Source organism: Symphalangus syndactylus, chromosome 21, assembly GCF_028878055.3.
Source record: "Symphalangus syndactylus isolate Jambi chromosome 21, NHGRI_mSymSyn1-v2.1_pri, whole genome shotgun sequence".
Taxonomy (NCBI): Eukaryota; Metazoa; Chordata; class Mammalia; order Primates; family Hylobatidae; genus Symphalangus; species Symphalangus syndactylus.
In genome coordinates, this window is record NC_072443.2 from 86364538 (window position 1) to 86380929 (window position 16392).

The 16392-nt window shown below is 59.6% G+C and overlaps 1 protein-coding gene and 1 long non-coding RNA gene across 17 annotated transcripts in view; one reads left to right on the forward strand and one right to left on the reverse strand.

Annotated features, from left to right (window-relative positions):
- Window positions 1-4900, reverse strand: part of PHRF1 (PHD and ring finger domains 1) — a 38508-nt gene extending 33608 nt beyond the window's left edge. For 5 of the 15 annotated variants that reach the window (XM_063630856.1, XM_063630855.1, XM_063630854.1 and 2 more), the window contains exon 1: window positions 4581-4899. The gene's annotated coding sequence lies outside the window, so the exon portion shown is untranslated. Of the gene's footprint in view, window positions 1-4580 lie in introns of all 15 variants that reach the window. The other 10 variants (XM_055260008.2, XM_063630859.1, XM_055260013.2 and 7 more) reach the window with 5 other exon arrangements.
- Window positions 4901-13206: 8306 nt separating this feature from the next.
- On the forward strand, window positions 13207-16016 carry LOC134735533 (uncharacterized). 2 transcript variants are annotated; one of them, XR_010118715.1, is made up of 2 exons: window positions 13207-13316; window positions 13816-16016. It is a non-coding gene; the product is annotated as an uncharacterized lncRNA (long non-coding RNA). The 2 variants fall into 2 exon arrangements; XR_010118714.1 differs by having other exon boundaries at window positions 13219-13337.
- Window positions 16017-16392: the final 376 nt, after the last annotated feature.

Sequence of the window (16392 nt, forward strand, 5' to 3'; positions counted from 1 at the left end):
ATAAGAGCAAAATTCCATCTCAAAAAACTGCAACGCTCCTGAGGAATCGCAACATCATATACGAACAAAATGGCCTCGTCTTGAGCTGAAGCAGAGCCGGGCTTTATCAGCTGGGCACAAGAGGGGCCTCGGTGACACATAGGGTGCTCTCCCTGCCAAGGCTGGCCACTGTTGGGATGCCCAGAGGCTCCTCTGACCGCACCCCAACCCCATCCACCAGGGTGCTGCTGAGTCCCCAGTGGTACCCAGAGCTGAGGAGGCAGAAGGCACACAGGCCAGGCCCACCCCTCGGCTCCCAAGGCCACTTGCTCAAGGCACTGACCTGTCAGCCGGGACCCCTGCCCTTCCCACTCTGCAAGGTCACTGTGAAGCCACACAAGACCCAGTACAAAGCCTTGGGAAATCTAATTGGACACGCTCCTCCTTCCACACCAGGGCCTCAAACTTTGGTCCCAGGTAAGGAAGGAGATATGTGCACGTGGTTCATCTCTCATTAGTGCTATTCACTTGTTTCCCAGGCGACCCTCGGAGGAAAGGCCTGTCCTAGGACAGTGAGTCAGGAATCCAGCGAGGCACTGAAGCCGGCCCTGCAGCACTGTTTCCCACCAGGTCCGAGCTCCATCCATGGTCAGAGGAAAGCGCATCGCAGAAGAGGCTGGGAAGTAGGGAGCCAGAGCTGCCCTCCAGTTCAGGGCCTCCTCGCATTGGAGCTCAGCTCCCACCACCACTGTGGGCCGCACATGTACCACAGCAACAGGGGAAAGGGGCTGTCAGTGCCACTGCTATCCGGAAAGCCCCAGACAACAAACCCTAGTGGGGCTCAGAGACCAGGAAGGCCTCACTTCCCATCTGACAAGACAGTGCAAAACCCTAGATTCTAAGTTGATGCGTTATAAAACAGTGAAGAATGTCAACTCCATCAAACTGTCAACTGCCATATATTACTACTGCCTGGAAACAGCAATTGTAGAAATGGTTTTGCCAAATTAGTAATTAACCTTCCTTCTACCTGCCGCCCTAAGGTGAAGACAACTGGTCATGATCCCCGCTCAAGGGAGACTGCAGCCCTGCTGCTTGGTGGACCCAGCAACTCCGCAGAGACGCCCTGCTTGTCCCGCACCTGAATCCTAGAGACACTGGCTCTGAGAGACACACAAGGGCCACAGCCCATCCAGGAGGGTGACCCCTCTCCCATAGCATGCACTGAGACCTAGCAGTGACCACAGTTCTCAGATAAGAGGACCTTAACTCCCTGGCAATAGCTGTGACCACCCTGACAACAGACCCCACATCTTCCCGGGACGCCTGCTCCAACACCTACCCTGCCCCTACTTCGTGCAGCACAAGGCGAATGCAGTCCCTGCCCTGGAGAAACATATCTGAAAGAGGGAGGCAGACTCTCTCACATGAATCTACCAAGGAACACTTCAAAGAGACCACCTAAGAGACAACAGAGGAGGGCTGGGGGGAGGAGCAGGGCTGGGGGGGAGGAGCAGGGCTGGGGGGAGGAGCAGGGCTGGGGGGAGGAGCAGGGCTGGGGGGGAGAAGCAGGGCTGGGGGGAGGAGCAGGGCTGGGGGGAGAAGCAGGGCTGGGGGGAGGAGCAGGGCTGGGGGGAGGAGCAGGGCTGGGGGGGAGGAGCAGGGCTGGGGGGGAGAAGCAGGGCTGGGGGGAGGAGCAGGGCTGGGGGGAGGAGCAGGGCTGGGGGGGAGAAGCAGGGCTGGGGGGAGGAGCAGGGCTGGGGGGGAGGAGCAGGGCTGGGGGGGAGGAGCAGGGCTGGGGGGGAGAAGCAGGGCTGGGGGGAGGAGCAGGGCTGGGGGGGAGGAGCAGGGCTGGGGGGAGGAGCAGGGCTGGGGAAGGAGCAGGGCTGGGGGGAGGAGCAGGGCTGGGGGGAGGAGCAGGGCTGGGGCGGAGGAGCAGGGCTGGGGGGGAGGAGCAGGGCTGGGGGGAGGAGCAGGGCTGGGGGGGAGGAGCAGGGCTGGGGGGAGGAGCAGGGCTGGGGGGAGGAGCAGGGCTGGGGGGAGGAGCAGGGCTGGGGGGAGGAGCAGGGCTGGTGGAGTCCCAGGGTCCAACTGCCCCGAGTGCATATCCTCACTTGATGATATATTTCACATAGAAAGTGAAAAATGTGAATCGGCAGCCGGGCGCTGTGGCTCACGCTTGTCATCCTAGCACTTTGAGAGACCAAGGCAGGCAGACTGCCTGAGCTCAGTAGTTCATGACCAGCCTAGGCAACACAGTGAAACCCCGTCTCTACTAAAATACAAAAAATGAGCCGGGCATGGCGGCGTGCGCCTGTAGTCCCAGCTACTCTGGAGGCTGAGGCAGAAGAATTGCTTGAACCTGGCAGGCGGAGGTTGCAGTGAGCTGAGATCGTGCTACTACATGCCACTGGGCGACAGAGCGAGACTCGGTCTCAAAAAAAAAAAAAAAAAAAAAAATGTGAATCAGCCAGGCGCCGTGGCTCATGCCTGTAATCCAAGCACTTTGGGAGGCTGAGGCAGGCAGCTCACTTGAGCCTGCAAGTTATGAGACCAGCCTGGGCAACATGGCAAAACTGTTTAAAAAACCAGCTAAGTGTGGTGGAAACCGCCTGTAGTCCCAGCTGCTCGGGAGTCTGAGGTGCAAAGATCACTTCAGCTCAGGAGGTCGAGGCCGCAGTGAGCCATAGTATGTGAACAAACAGCTCCTGACTTCTCCCTTGATGCACTGAGATTGGGGACCACCTCCAAGGGTTAGGTGGGGCGACAGGCAATGGCAGGGCCTGCCCCAGGGCTGCCAGAAGAGATCAGTGAGGCCGTGTGGGGTTTGGCACATAGGAGCTGGCCAGAAATACCAGCTCAGGAATGAGGCTGAACTTTGCGAGTCCGTGCACCTGTGGGGCTAAGTCCTGAGGCCTTTGAACTTTACCACAGCTGGTGAGGGAAGATTCCACAGGCCTCTTACACTCCTCCACCACAGCAACAGGAAGGTTCATATTATGTGAGGCTGAACAATATCCTTCCTGGATATCACACAACAGTAACCAGGGGCTATTTTGCCAGAGAACACAAAATAACCCTGGAAGCCTCCGCAGGTACCCTCTGGCACAAGCACCAGGCACAAGACATTCTGGGACCACCAGGAACCTGTAGTCAGGATGCTGGGTTAATGGGGGCCCCTGGCTTAGGACCTCCTGGTTGCACCAGCGGCTCCAACTCCAACACATCTTCCCTTCCCCATACCCACCTCTGCCATGTCCCAGGCCACAGGCCAGGAAGCCATTTCTGCAGAAAAGACCACAGCCCTTCCCAGCTGCTGGCCACCTTCGGCTGGGCTAGCAGAGCTCTGGGGTGGAGGGACCACTATGGCTCTCCTGCTTGGCCTCCAGATTTGGGGGATTAAAGGGGAAAAGAGAAAACTGGAAAGGCTATTTCTCTCTCTTTTCGAATTCAGGGGAACCAATGCATTGGCAGTCCCAACTGTTACTAAGGAATGAAAAGGGCCTCCGGTGTCCGGGGTGCCTGCAACCCCGTTCCGTGCCAGTCCCGGAACCTGAGTGCCCATCCCAGGCACTGAACAAGCCTGCAGCCAAGTCCAACATCTCAACACAGGCCGACTTTTATTCTTGTATTCACCATCTGCTGTATCAGCTAGGGTAACTCAAAATTGTCAACTGCAATGGAAGTCAAAAAGGCACGCACAAAGGTCTCCGCGAGCCCGAGATGAACACAGCGCTGCTGAGGGCCAAGGCCAGGCTTGTCAGGGCCATGATGCTGAGGTGTCATCCATCCACTAGTACTCTGACTTAACATTCTTCCAATAAGAAAGAAAACCGAATGGTCCAGGAGAGAGATCAAGTATGCCAAACCCTGCCAAACCCGAAGTCAAACCTCAGCTCGGCCTCAGAGCCTGTCCAGTGACCACTGGCCAGAACGTGGTTCACCCAGCTGACTGCTGTTCTGCTGTTGTCGAAACAAGCACATAAACTCCGAAGAAGGGGTAACACAAGCCTCGTCAAAAGGAGCATGGTAGGAGTCGGGGCTGGCGCGGATCCCCGGCCGCCGGCTCTGCCCCTCCCCGGCTGTGTGGCGCTGGTCAGTTACTTAGCCTTTCTGGGCTCCAATCCCCTCATCTGTAAAACGGGAACAATGCCTACTCCTGAGAGGCTGTTGTGAGGACTGCAAGAGTTAAGAAATAGGAAAACTGCCAGCCACACAGGCCTGTGGACATGCAGACAAAGCCAGAAGCCCACGAAGGCAACCATGCACAGGGGCTGGAAACAAGGCAGCGAAGTCACAGCTCTCTCCCAAACGCGACAGGGCGGACTCGCAGCGGGCACGAGCGTGGGTGCCACAGGGCGAGGCGGGTGGGCTCTCGCCGCGTCCCTGCAAGCCCAGGACGTCCGCCCGCAGGCCACGGGCCTCCCAGTCTCGGCGGGGCCTCCCGGCGCGCGCGCGTGCGCCCGCCCTCCCGGCCCGCGGCCAGCGCGGCGCAGGCCTCGCCCCGCGGTGCAGGCCGCAGACAAAGCGCGTGGCGCCCACAGGCGGCCCGCGGCCTGGAGGAGCAGGGGCCCCAAGGCCGGCGCGGCCGCCGCACGTACCCGGAAACCTCGCGTCCCGCAGCCGCTCCTGAGCGCTCGCCGCCGCTACCCGACCGAGAGTCGCTGTTAGGCCCGGCCGCCGCCGCAGCCGCCGCCGCCGTACGCTCTTCGACCCGGAAGTGCACGGCGCCTCTTCCGGGCCCCTCCAGTCCTGCCCGTTGACTGGAACCACTGGGACCAGAGCGGGAAAGAAATGAGTGATGTGAGGAAGGTGCCACTCCTTGCAGCCGGGGGTCTCGAGGCGTTCAAATGACCTCCCTTCCACCTTGGAAACACTGTTTAATGCAGGACTGCCGCCCAGGGATACCAGTATCCTGGAAGAGATCGTACTGTTTAACCCGCGACCGTGGGCTGGTCCAGGCCGTCCCCCCCGCGGGCGGGACAGCTGGTACCGCCCGGATCTCCGCCCACCGCCCAGAGCGAATGGGAGCTGCTTCCTGTATGTCAGCTCCGCCCCCACGCCCCCAGCCCCGTCCCTCCTCGGGCCCGCAGCCCCACCCCGCCCCCACGCACGTAGCCCCGCCCCACGCCCGCAGCCCCGCCCTGCCTCGGGCCCACGGCCCCGCCCCCACTCTCGCAGCCCCGCCCCCGGCCCTCAGCTCCTCCCCAGCCCCGCGCGCGGCGGGAGCACCTGAGGAGGACAGTCCTGGAGTCCCCTGCTACCAGCGCCGCGCTCCTCTGACCAAACACTGCCGGAGCCCTCCGTGAGCCGGCTATTCCAGCCCAGCCCCGCTTCCGCCTGTCCCGCAGCAGGCGCGGTGAATCGTGCGCGCTGGCGGACGAGGCGGGCTCGGCAGGACGCGGCTGTGCCGTCCTATGTGGATTGGCTCCGGGTTGTCCTGAGGATGCCGCGCAGAAGCCGTCCGGGCCTCGGGACGCAGGCCTTCGTGGCTGCAGCGCACCCGGGGAGGCTCCGGGGATCCCGAGCAGGCGCGGGCTCGCGAGAGCCCCTGGCCGCTCTGCGGGGAGCGCTGGGGAGGTGTCCGGAGCGGGCGCCAGAGACCTGCGGGCTCCCGGTGCAGGGGTTGCCGGGGCTGGGTCCCGGGTGGGTCTGCGCAGGTGTGGGAAGTGCCCGCTCCCGGTAGATGCTGAAGGCGGAGTTGCCAGGATTTGCTGAGGACTTTTGGAGGAATGAGGCGGGGAAGGACGAGCTTGAGAACCGACGCCGGAGAGATGGGGAAGAGGGGGGACGCCTGAGCGCGGGCTGGCATGGCTGGGGAGGTTGTGCACCGCCCAAGGATGCTCACTGAGGAGCGTCTTCACATCTCATCGTGGGTGTCTGTGTTTATTATGACAACTACCAGCAGCCCCCGAGGAGCAGCGACAGATGGAGGTCGGGGTCTCCAAGCTGACCACAGGCGGTCGGTCCTCCTTCCCAGGAGCCTCAGCTTGTATGTCCGCAGGTGTCCCTTTAGCGCCTCTGGGGGAATAGGACGTGTCAGAGGAGATGCAGTGGGCAGAGGCTGCACTGGATGAAGAGAACTATGTGGGAATCGCATGTGGGGTGTGGCTGGGGACCAATGCCTGAACCCTGGGACTCCAACTTGAAGAGGTTTGGAATCTGCAAAGGAGACCAGGAAGGGGCACAGGGGTGCTAGGGGTGGGGGCTGGAGGACAAACCAGGAGAGGGGCTTCTGGAAGCCAGGGAGGGCGTGCAGACACATCCAGGGGAGGAAGCCTGGGTGCAGCAGTGTGGGTCACTGCGACTCACTGAGGGCCAGCAGCGCTGGGGCCAGGGGCTGGAGTTTGGAGAGTGAGCAGAGAGCCCGCAGGGGCTGTGAACACCAACTTCTCTTTCAGGTCGATTTGCTGCAAAGGGGAAGGTAAAGGTGGAGGTAACTAAGGAGCAGGGCAAGAGAGGGGTGTGGTTTTCTGTAGGGTCCAGCCCTACCGGGGCTTAGTGGATGTTCTCCCTGTGTGTGGAGACCAGAGATTGGAATGAACACATGAGATAAAGAGAAAGCAGCTGGGCCTGGGGGACCACTACCATCAAGACACGGAGACTGGTAGTGGCCCTGAACGCCTGGGTGCGCTGATATTTATTGCATACAAGACAAGGGGGCAGGGTAAGGAGGGTGAATCTTCTAAGTGATAAGGTGAAGCAAGTCATGTGATCATAGGACAGGGGGCCCTTCCCTTTTAGGTAGCCGAAGTAGAGAGGGAAGGCAGCAAACATCAGCGTTTTCTTCTATGCGGTTATAAGAACGATCAAAGACTTTAAGACTTCCACTATTTCTTCTACCGCTATCTACTACGAACTTCATTTATTTATTTATTTTTTTTTTTATTTTTTTATTTTTTGAGACGGAGTCTCGCTCTGTTGCCCAGGCTGGAGTGCAGTGGCACAATCTCGGCTCACTGCAAGCTCCACCTCCCGGGTTCACGCCATTCTCCTGCCTCAGCCTCTCCGAGTAGCTGGGACTACAGGCGCCCGCCACCACGCCCGGCTAATTTTTTGTATTTTTAGTAGAGACAGGGTTTCACCGTGGTCTCGATCTCCTGACCTCGTGATCCTCCCGCCTCAGCCTCCCAAAGTGCTGGGATTACAAGCGTGAGCCACCGCGCCCGGCCTGTCTACTACGAACTTCAAAGAGGAACCAGGAGTACGGGAGGAGCATGAAAGTGGACAAGGAGTGTGACCACTGAAGCACCACAGGGAGGGGTTTAGGCCTCCGGATGACTGCGGGCAGGCCTGGATAATATCCAGCCTCCCACAAGAAGCTGGTGGAGCAGAGTGTTCCCTGACTCCTCCAAGGAAAGGAGACTCCCTTTCACGGTCTGCTAAGTAATGGGTGCCTTCCCAGGCATTGGCGTTACTGCTTGACCAAGGAGCCCTCAAGCGGCCCTTATGTTGGCGTGACAGAGGGCTCACCTCTTGCCTTCTAGGTCACTTCTCACAATGTCCCTTCAGCACCTGAGCCTATACCCCCCGGTTATTCCTAGGTTATATTAGTAATGCAACAAAGAATACTATTAAAAGCTAATGATTAATATTTATAATAATGATTGATAATTGTCCATGATCATCTCTGTATCTAATTTGTATTAGGACTATTCTTATTCTAACTATTTAATTATACTGAAACAGTTTGTGCCTTCAATCTCTTGCCTTGGCGCCTAGGTAATCTTTCGCCCACAGTTTTCTGTTTGCAATGGGAGAAATAACAGGCACTTACGGGTTCTGAAAATGCCCCCGAAGGAAGGAGGAGTGGATGGTGCGGACGACTGAGGAGGACTCTGGAGCAATCTACTCTCAATGGGCTGGAGGGGCTGGGTGTCAATCTACTCTCAATGGGCTGGAGGGGCTGGGTGTCACGGTAGTCACCCAGGCCAGCCACCTGAACTCACGCACTTCAGTCTGTTGCTCGATTTTTTTTTTTTTTTTTTTTTTTTTTTTTTTTTTTTTTGAGACAGAGTCTCGCTGTCGCCCAGGCTGGAGTGCAGTGGCGTGATCTCGGCTCACTGCAGGCTCCGTCCCCCGGGGTTCACGCCATTCTCCTGCCTCAGCCTCCCGAGTAGCTGGGACTGCAGGCGCCCGCCACCTCGCTCGGCTAATTTTTTGTATTTTTAGTAGAGATGGAGTTTCACTGTGTTAGCCAGGATGGTCTCGATCTCCTGACCTCGTGATCCGCCCGCCTCTGCCTCCCAAAGTGCTGGGATTACAGGCGTGAGCCACCGCGCCCGGCCTGTTTCTCAACCTCTGTGTGCCTCCGTGTCCTTGGCTGTGAAACAGGAATGTGGGTGCTCATGCCTACCTCTTAGGCACCTCCCCTACCTTTGCATGTGCCACGAGCCTGCCTGCTGGACACTAGATGCAGGGGCACCCACAGACACGCTGAGGCTCCTGGGAAGGAGGACAGGCTGCCTGGGGGGCTGCTGGTAATTGTCATAATAAACATGCACCCAGACCAGGCACGGTAGCACTTGTCCTGTTATCCCAGCACTTAGGGAGGCCACAGCGGGAGGATCACTTAAGCCCAGGAGTTCCAACCTGGGCAATGTGGTGAAATTTCCTCTCTACAAAAATTTTTAAAAAATTAGCCTGACATGATAGTGCACACCTGTAGTCCCAGCTACTCGGGAGGCTAAGATGGGAGGATTGCTTGAGACCAGGAGGTTGAGGCTGCAGTGAACCACGATGGCACCACTGCACTGCAGCGTAGGTGACAGAGTGAGACCCTGTCTCAAAAACAATAAAGCCGGGTGCCGTGGCTCATACCTGTAATCCAGCACTTTGGGAGGCTGAGGCAGGAGGATCACCTGAGGTCAGGAGTTGGAGACCAACCTGGCTAACACGGTGAAACCCCATCTCTACTAAAAATACAAAAATTAGCTGGGCATGGTTACGGGTGCCTGTAGTCCCAGCTACTCGGGAGGCTGAGGCAGGAGAATGGTGTGAACCTGGGAGGCGGGGGTTGCAGTGGGCCGAGATCGCGCCACTGCACTCCAGCCTGGGCGACAGAGTGAGACTCTGTCTCAAAAATAAATAAATGAATAAATAAACACACACGTCCGCATGGAGACATGAAGGACGTCCTCAGTGAGCATAATCCTTGGTCAGTGCACAACCAACCCAGGTACGCCATACAGCACTCAGCCTCAGGCGTGAGAAGTATCTCCAGGCAGCTGCTCAGAGCCAAACTAGGCCCAAATTGTGCATAGGTGGTACTTGAGAGCACGAGAGCACGGGCACATACCAATACCTCCAACCTACTGATTCCCGCCCCCACCGCTACCCACACACCTGACATAAAATGACTCCTTACCTGCTCACATGTGGATAGATGCCTCACACACCAGCAGGCAGACACCTCCCGTATACAGCCCCCTCATCAGTACTGTCACCTCCCCTGTACACTGACAGGTCACCCCCCTAACCCCCATCACCTGCTAGTGTCAGTGTGCACACATGTGCATCCTGCCCACACAACCTCACACGGACCTGTACTCTGAGGCTCTAGCCAGATTCCTGATCGACACTGCCATGTGCTGCCCCTGCCCCTTGCAGACACAAGCATGGCATGCATGCTCCTGGTGTGCACGGGAGGATGGAGCTGGGCTGGAAGCTCCTTTGCTTCTGTCCCGCCCAGGCCAGCCTCTCCCAGAGGCCCCAGCCCAGCCCCTTCCCACCCCTGCCCCCCACCCTGCCATCAGGTCTGCGTGCACATACAGAGCTTGGTGGGCAATGAGCCCACTCATCGTCCCCTGCTGAGACCCATCCCACTCCCAGCAGCAGGGACCCCCAGAGCCAGGTAGATGCCTGGGGGAGGCAGGGGCAGGGGTGGCTGGAGGAGGGGGGTGGGGTGAGAACAAAGGAGTCAAAACTCTCAGAGCTGGCCGGGCGCGGTGGCTCACGCTTGTAATCCCAGCACTTTGGGAGGCCGAGGCGGGCGGATCACGAGGTCAGGAGATCGAGACCACGGTGAAACCCCGTCTCTACTAAAAAAGACAAAAAATTAGCCGGGCGTGGTGGCGGGCGCCTGTAGTTCCAGCTACTCGGAGAGGCTGAGGCAGGAGAATGGCGTGAACCCGGGAGGCGGAGCTTGCAGTGAGCCGAGATTGCGCCACTGCACTCCAGCCTGGGCGACAGAGCGAGACTCCGTCTCAAAAAAAAAAAACACACAAAAAAAACTCTCAGAGCTGGGGGAGGGACAGGCAGGACTGCATTCTCTACCTAGGGAAGGCAGGTGTCTGTGTGTCCCAGGGCTGTCGTATCAAACGGCCACAAACCAGAGCCCTTAGAAAACAGAAAGGCATTTTCTCAGTCTGGAATCCAAAAGTCTGAGATCCAGGCTGGCAGGGCCACCCTCCTTGTTGAGGATCTGGGGAGGTCCTTCTTCTCCCAGCTTCATCTCCAGGCATTCCTTGGCTATGGCTTCCTATGGCCTCCCTCTGTGCCTGTGTCTCTTTTCTCTTTTTTTTTTGAGACGGAGTCTCGCTGTCGCCCAGGCTGGAGTGCAGTGGCGCGAATATCGGCTCACTGCAGGCTCCGCCCACCGGATTCATGCCATTCTCCTGCCTCAGCCTCCCAAGCAGCTGGGACTACAGGCACCCGCCACCTCGCTCGGCTAATTTTTTGTATTTTTAGTAGAGACGGGGTTTCGCCATGTTAGTCAGGATGGTCTCGATCTCCTGACCTCTTGATCCGCCTGCCTTGGCCTCCCAAAATGCTGGGTTTTACAGGCGTGAGCCACTGCGCCTGGCCTTTTTTTTTTTTTTTTTTTTTTGTGACAGAGTCTTGCTCTGTTGCCCAGGCTGGAGTGCTATGGCGCGATCTTGGCTCACCTCAACCTCCACCTCCCAGGTTCAAGTGATTCTCCTGTCTCAGTCTCCCGAGTAGCTGGGATTACGGGCATGCGCCACCACACCTGGCTAATTTTGTATTTTTAGTAGAGACGGGGTTTCTCCATGTTGATCAGGCTGGTCTCGAACTCCTGATCTCAGGTGATCCACCCTCCTCGGCCTCCCAAAGTGCTGGGATTACAGGTGTGAGCCACCACGCCCGGCCTTCTCTCTCTTTTTGTATTTTTTGTTTGTTTGAAACAGTCTTACTCTGTTGCCCAAGCTGGAGTGCAGTGGCATGATCTCAGCTCACTGCCAACCTCCCAGGTTCAAGCGATTCTCCTGCCTCAGCCTCCCAAGTAGCTGGGATTACAAGCTCACACCACCACGCCTGGTTAATTTTTTTGTATTTTTAGTAGAGATGGGGTTTCACTATGTTGGCCAGGCTGGCCTCAAACTCCTGGCCTCAGGTGATCTGCCCACCTTGGCCTCCCAGAGTGCTGGGATTACAGGCTTGAGCCACCGCACCCGGCCTGTTTTCCCTAAGGACATTGATCATTGGATTTAGGACCCACCCAGGTAGTCCAGGATGATCTCATTTCAAGATGTTTCCCTTAATGACATCTGCAAAGATGCTTTCTCCCAGTGAGGGCACATTTAGGGGGCCTGGGTATTAGGATGTGGATATATCTTCTTTTTTGGGCGGGACCATCCCACTCACTACGGATGCTGAGAAAAGGTGCCTGTGAAATTGGCAGGACTGGGGGCAGAAGTGGGTTCACGTCAGCAGGACACGACAGGAACACAGAGCTGCCCTGTCCTCTTGCCCCTTCTTGTCCCCTAGTCTGACTGCCCTAGGAGCCTCTGCCCTGCCATGAAGACGTGGGCCTTCTCAGGGATCCCAGTGACTCTTAGAGGCTCCTTCACGACCCACAGGATCGAGGTCTTGCTGACCCCTGGCCCCCAATAGAACGGAGTGGCTCCGTGCTCCTCTGGGCACCTTCCCCATCCACAGGCAGCCAGAGGTGCAAGGAGCCACTCGGTTCTATTGGGGGCCAAGGGTCAAGGGGTCAGCAGGACCTCGGTCATGTCTTGCTGACCATGTCTGAGAAACCCCAGACTCTGCATCTGAATTTTTGTCCCCAGCCTTCAAGCCCCTGAAGACATGGGCTGGTTCGGAAGCTCCCTGGGGCCCCAGCACTTCGCCGCCGGGGCTCGGGTTGGGGTACCGGGCAGGCTGCGGCCCAGGCCTGCGCGGATGCCGATGCAGGGAGGTCATGGGGCCAGTGGAGGACAAAGAGCAGGGCGGTGAGTTTAGGGCCAGGGAGCTGAGGGGAGACGGCCCGGGGCCGAGAACCAGGGTGACAGTGCCAAGGGGGGCCGGCGGCCAAATTTCCTTTGGCTGCCACTTTGGGGCCCCACCTCAGAGTCCGATACTTCCACGTCTGAAGCTGGCCCTGCGAGTCCTAACGAAGGTCAAACCGTCAAGGCTCCTTTGATTTTACACCTTTTCAGCGCACAGACAGGATTCTCTCGCCTCATCCCCTCAAAGACCGGCACAGGGCTGCGAGGACCCCCGAGCCCCGTGCGGCACCCCCGCCAAGCTCCAGAGGCTTCCGCGGAGACAGAGCGCGCAGGAGGGACCCAGAGCCCCCAAGGGCGCCCCGTGGGGGTCGCCAGGCAAACCAGGCAGAGTCAGAGCCCCCTCCTCGCCAGCCGGACGGACCCGGGCGTCCTTTGGGGACCCCAGGCCGCCCGGGGGGTGGCGTGTGCGTCCCGAGGACGCCGTGTCCGGGCCCGCGCAGGCCCCTCCTGGGTCACGGCCCAGGATACGTGCGCCTGGCGACCAGCGGGTTCGGGGGGGCGGCCCGCGGGACGCGGGTGCGGGGCACGGAGGCGGCCGGGTAGTACCACCGCGCCGCGGGGAGAGGGGCAGCTCCCGGCCGGCCCTGCCGCCCCGCGCACACCCGCGGGCGGAGGACCCGTCGCCAGGCTGCGCCCCACGCCCAGCCCGGAAGCCCCGCGAGCCCGGGCCATACCACCGCGCGGCGGGAGGAGGACCACCTCGGGCCGTACCACCCGCCCGGCCGGGGGAAGCGCCCTAGCCCCGCCGCGCCCTCGCAGCTGGCGCCCCGCAGGCCCCGCCCGGCAGGTGCCGCCCCTCCCCGGGTCGACGTGCAGAAAAGAACGCGCCGGCCTCGCCCGCGAAGGGCCGCGCGGCGGTGGGCGGGGCGTCGCGAAGCCCCCTCGCGCCCACTGGCTGCGTTGCGGTAGGGCGGGCCAGGCTCGGCCGACCATTGGCTGAGGGGCCAGGTCATTTGCATACGGGGCTGGGCGTGGAGCGGCGGGGCCCGGGGCTGGCCGGGCCGGGCCGGGCCGGGGGGCGAGAGGGTGCCCGCGGCCGCAGCTGAAGTTGGGCCGAGAGCTGGCGACGGCCCCGCGCCGGGGTCGCAGGTGACGCGCGAGGGATCCCAGGTTGGCGGGCGGGGCGCCCCTCAGAGGCCGCCCTCCCGCGGGGGCTGCGGGGGTTCGGGCTGGGCAGGGGCGGCGGGGCTTGGACGCCCAAGTTGGAGGGGACGGGGGTGGGGTCGATCCCTCCGCCCGCCCACCCGGCAGTCCCTCCAGGCGCAGGGCAGCCCCTGCCCACCGCACACTGCGCTGCCCCAGACCCACTGTGCGTGTGACAGCGGCTGATCTGTGCCTGGGCAGCGCGACCCTCCTGGCCCCGTGACCCGGGTCTGGCGGGCAGGCAAGCGGCCACACGGGGACGCGAGGGCAGCTGGATACCGTGGGGAGGGGGTGTCCTATGGACGGGGTGTGCCTGTCTGGCCAGCAGGGACGGCGGGTGGGGGGAAGCGAAATCATTCGGGGGCTTTGCTGCCCTCCGCTTGCTGGGGCTGAGGCTGGGCCAGATACCCTCTTGGAGGGAACTTTCTTTTCCTTGTGTGTCCAGGGTACCGGTGTGCGGAGTTCCTGTTGCCAAGCCGAAGGTGGCTCTGGGCAGGCACAGGTGTTGTGGTCATATCTTCAGCCAACAGGACCATCCTCCTGAGGGCCACCTCTAGGGACTTCCTACGGGAAGGGAGTGACAGATGTGGTGCTTCTGTGTGTTTCTGCCGCTTCAGTGGGGCCACTGCGGGAGACAGCGGGTGGACCCTCCAGCAGCCTGTCTGCCGAGCCTGCCTTCTCAAGTCCACTGTGAAAATCAGGATCGGGGCGTGTCCGAGCCTACAGGCCCTGTCTCCCCTCCCCAGGCCTGCAGGAGTTGAGGGCTGCACCTGCTCGCTGGAGAGGGAGAGGCAGATTTAGTGGACGCCTGGCATGGACTCGGACTGGCCTTTGGAAACTCCCTGTCCTGATGGGGTTGCCTGTCACCACTGCGAACTGAGGCTTGGCAGGACCTGCACCTGGGAAAGGCTGTGTGTGGTCTTGGGGTCCACACCTGCAGAGCTAACTTACTGCCAGACGGCGGCTTACTGTGGGCCACCCTCAGTGAACCGGGGTGTCCTCAGCCAGCCCTACAGAGCACTTCTGTGCTGGGGATGAGTAGGAACCCTGGGCGAGAAGGGTCCCAGCACTGCCTCTCGATACAGCCTGGCTCTGCCCTCTGCCCATGCTTATACCAGGTGGGATCCCTGCCCTGCATCACCTGGGCATTGGCTGGGCTTGGGCCTGCCCTGCTGTGGAACTGGATGTTTTCAGGGAGCCCAGCCTTGCCTCGTGTCAGCACAGTTCACAATATAGTTTTCAAAGTACAGTTTAAAACTCAAAAGTAAACTTCTCAGCAACTCAAAGGTTTGCTGAGTGATCTGAAGCACTCTGGCCACTTTTTGGGGCCATGGGATTTGGTTCACCTGAAACAGCCAGTGAGAGGCCAGGCGCGGTGGCTCACGCCCGTAATCCCAACACTTTGGGAGGCAGAGGCGGGTGATCGCTCACTTGAGATCAGGAGTTCAAGACCAGCCTGGGAAACATGGTGAAACCTCATCTCTACTAAAAATACAAAAATTAGCTAGGCACGGTGGTGGGCACCTGTAATCCCAGCTACTTGGAAGGCTGAGGCAAGAGAATCGCTTGAACCTGGGAGGTGGAGGTTGCAGCGAGACGAGATTATGCCACTGCACTCCAGCCTGGATGACGAGAGACTCTGCGTCAAAAAAATAAAAAAATGAAACAGCCAGTGAGGAGGAAGGCTCCCCCCCTTCCCCCCGCCAGAACATAGCTGCTGCTGGGACACCCTCTTGGTGGGGAAGAAGGCTGGTTAGCTTCATCAGAGCCAGCAGCAGCAGACCAGGGACGGGCACCTAGGCAGTGGCCTCAGAAGGAACAGGTGTTCCTCAGAAACAGACACAGGAACAGCGTGGCGCATGCTCTGCCAGCTCCATGCCCCCTTCCCATTGTGGGGCTGGGGTACGTAGGGCAGAGCTCATGACCCCCGGGAGGTCATGGGGGTGGGCTCTGGATGGCACCTGGCATTGCCCCCTGCTGGCCTATGTGACGGTGCAGAGGGCTGGTCACAGAGATACGACCATCCCTCCAGAATGTGGGTGGGGGCTGTGGATGGAGGAATAGGCCTCTCAGACCCCAGGCCTGCTGCCCAGGCACAACCCACTTGGCCTGTGCATTCCAGGCTCCACCCCATGCGACCCTGGGCTTAGCCCCTTCTGGGGCCACAGGTCAGGCAGGTCCAGGCCCCTAGGGACCTCCCAGGGACAGGCGGCTGTGAGCTAGGCAGACAGGAGTGAGGTCAGGTGGGGGTTCCAGCTTGCTGACACCAGCGTTTGGAGCCTCCCGCTGCTGCCTGGCTTCCCTGCATTCCCTTTTCCCTGCCTCAGGCAAGAAATAACCAAGCCGAGTTGCCTCGGCACAGTAGTGAGCTCCTGGTGGCCCCGGCCCCTGGGGAGCCCTGTGGATGGCTTCCTTGCCCAAGTTCAGGCCTTCTCGTTCCCTTTGTGTGCTCCAGAGAAAGGGGGCAGCACCAGATCCAGATCCAGATCCAGGGCCAACCAAGAGGAAGCTGAGTCCATCCCAAACTTGCCCACTCTCAAAGCACAAAGACCCCATGATTTAGGGCAAGCTTGTCCAACTGTCGGCCCATGGAACAGCTTTGAATGCAGCCCAACACAAATCTGTAAATTTTCTTAAACATTGTGAGTTGTTTTTTGTTGTTGTTGTTTTTCTGAGACAGAGTCTCGATCTGTCGCCCAGGCTGGAGTTAGTGGCCCATTCTGGACTCACTGCAAGCTCCGCCTCCTGGGTTCACGCTATTCTCCTGCCTTAGCCTCCCGAGTAGCTGGGACTACAGGCACCCGCCAACACGCCTGGCTAATTTTTGTATTTTTAGTAGAGACGGGGTTTCACTGTGTTAGCCAGGATGGTCTCAATCTCCTGACCTCGTGATCTGCCCGCCTCGGCCTCCCAAAGTGCTGGGATTACAGGCGTGAGCCACCGCACCTGGCCAACATTGTGAGCTTTTTTTATGATTTTTTTTTAAAGCTCATCAGCTATCATTGGTGTATTCCATGTGTGG